The following is a 2957-nucleotide window of genomic DNA, read 5'->3' as shown; positions in this document are numbered from 1 at the left end:
ACCTCTAGTGTGGTCTGGCCAGAAATCTATCATTTCTCTCCCTTCCCCTCTCTTTACCCACTGTTTGTGGAAGAAATTCAGTGCTTTTAAGATTTTTTTTTTTTTTTTTTTTTTTTTTTTTTTTTTTAAAGCTTTTTGGTCTTTCCTCCCTTCCCACCTCTCCCACCCTGAATGGGACTTTAGCTCTCATCCTTCTCACAGCTCCATACTCTGTGCCACAGAAACTGCCACCTAGGAATCTGGCCAATGGCATTTTTTTGGCCACAGTCTTGCTCATCCCGCTTGAGTGTCATCCTTTTTCCCACCTAAGCCTTTGTCTCTTCTATCTAGAATGTTAGCTCTCAAGGCCAGGAAGTGTCTTTTATACCGTATCTGAACAATGCCTGGTGCTGCCCTTGGCTGGCCCTTTGACACTTTCAAAATACACATGAAAAAGACAAGGATAATGAATTTCGTGGAGGGCCATGTCCTGAGGCTGGTGACACTGTTTTGCTAAGACAGGCGCGTGGGGCCAGCGGGTGACCCCACACGAGAGCTGACCACCGACAGCAGGGACCTGCAGGCTGACTGCATACAAGGCTCCAGGAAAGGGGAGCGACTGGCATGTTCAAAGCACCGTCACCAGCTTAGCCAAGATTTTCAGAGATTACCAATAACATGGTAAACATCATCCTCTTTTAGGAGCCCAAGGCAAACGTTCAACTTTCCAGAGGGCAGGTGCTTACCTGTTCCAAAATAAGAGCCTTCCTGCTGTGGTTCCCATGTGTCCAGGTTCCAAAACACTTCAAGTCATTGGCCACCCTCAAGACATCTCAGCGGCTAGTATTTTTTTTACTTAACAAAATCAAAACTAATGGAAACACATAAAACTAGTCCCAAAAATAGAACATTTTTCCAGGAGGTGAACAATTCCTCTCTACATGTTCTTGGGACCCTATAGCAAGAGAAGCACAAGTGCTCATATTGCTTTGACAGCCAGGCAGGCAAACAAATGCTTCTGTTTCAGCTTAATATTCCCGGAACTCAAAATGCCAGCCTGAAAAAACAATACCACAAAACATTGTCATGCCATCGATCTGACATCAGAAAGACAACCCTGGGGAGTGACAGCTCAAGAGAAGCAACAGCCCACTGCCCATCCCCACGCCATGCCGCCCCGGGCACACAGACCTTCCATCGCACACCTCACACAGCATCCTCTTGCCAGACCTGCCACTCTGCTGTATCATCTTACCCATACTCCCCAATACTGGCGTCGCCTGCAGGGATAAAAATAAAACAACTGCTGCTAGTTTCTGCTATATGGGGCCTGTATCTCTTCCTCCACAAAGTTTCTCTGTTATCAGTATAGAATTAATTTGCACAACAACCTTCCAAGGTAACTTAGAAGGCACAGCAGGTTTCTAACATCTAAGCTCTTTCTCATTTTAAGAGCAACTATCTGAATAATTGGCAGGGAGGAGCGTGGCTGCTCGGTAATACAGAAACTTGGCTAAAGTGATGCTGTTAGCATGAAAAAGCAGCAGATCCAACATCCAGAACTTGAACTGAAACTTGGTTGTTACTTCACATCTGTACTGCAGCATTACCCACAGGCCATGACCAAGTCCGGTCCTTCTGGGATGAGCTTTTATCTTTTAAACAGACAGAGGTTGACAAAGCTGGCTGGAAGCATTTGAAGTAACATAAGAAATAACTGACACTGTCCCACTGAAAATTAATGGCACCTACCGTGGGACTTATATACTTTGGGAAAAAAGCTTGGGTAACTTGAAACTTCAGTCAGGCACAGGCATTTGCATTCACAGGCTGTTTCTGTTCTTGCAAGAGATGAAAAAAATTCCACAATGGGTATACATCAACAGCTGGCTGCTTTATGCATTCACTGAGGTGAGAGTAAGGAGCACCGTGAGCCAAGAAGAAAGGCAAGCCATACATACAGGTCTGCTTGGGTCATCTCCAAGATGGTCATCTCAACAGAAGGGGGGCTAGGAGGCCCCAAAACCAGGTGCAGAAACCATTGGGCTACTTCCCAGAATCATGCATTTGTCTTGACTTGTCTCTTTGCCTCTTTCCCCTACTCCCAGGCAGAAGGCAATTGATCAGAAGAATTTAACCTGAGAAATACCAATATTCATGTGACAGCTGTAGCTTCTTATGTCATTGCAAGCCTGGCTCCAGCAGCACAGAAATCTCATTACTCCTAACGAAGCTGTCTGTTGGCAACACTGAGGCATGGTTTGCTGCAGAGCAAACACTCGGGGAGAGGATGTTGTGTTCCAGCTCCTCACACAAGATCACTGACCCTTCTAGCAGGCAGTCTGGTGAACCACGATAGTCACTGCTCTTACAGGGAAATCAGACTTGATCTTTGATGAATCTGGACATGTCTTTTTACAGATAGTTTTAGACTTTCTGCAACAGGAAGGCAAAGATCTTTTCATGAAACCTTTTTAGAAAAGTGGAGAGTTTTTCAAAGGTTGGAGAGTGTATCTCCACCTATTTTGGTCAGCTGTGCCCACGTCACCAGAGCTGAGCAGGGCTGAGAACCACATCACTTTTCAGCACAAAAATGCATTTGAGAGTCAGATGAATACTAAGAGTGGTAGCACTGGAGAAAAGCAAGACAGCAGGTAGGGAAAGGTGGCTCTCTGGTGGTGTGCTTGCAAGAAATGAAGATCTTGTCAGACGCCACCTCTCCCATTGCCTGTTGTGCCAGTGCCAGATCACTTGTGCATAGCATGAGAGAAAACAGCAGTGCAAGGCTCCTAACCCATACAGCTTGACAAGGGGATAAGAAGATAAAAGATGAGTTTTGTCTTATTATAGTTGACACGCAGGCATCACATTATCTTAATCATACCAAGGCTAGGTAACCAAATTGCGAGGTTTAACGTTTCAGGTCGCATCAGGGAATAGTTTTACCAGCAGATGTAAAGATCGTCCTTTGGAGTGGG

The sequence above is a fragment of the Columba livia genome, chromosome 6, assembly GCF_036013475.1.
Source record: "Columba livia isolate bColLiv1 breed racing homer chromosome 6, bColLiv1.pat.W.v2, whole genome shotgun sequence".
In the NCBI taxonomy this organism is placed as follows: domain Eukaryota; kingdom Metazoa; phylum Chordata; class Aves; order Columbiformes; family Columbidae; genus Columba; species Columba livia.
The sequence above is the reverse complement of the archived record's forward strand: the minus strand, read 5'-3'. Positions refer to the sequence as shown.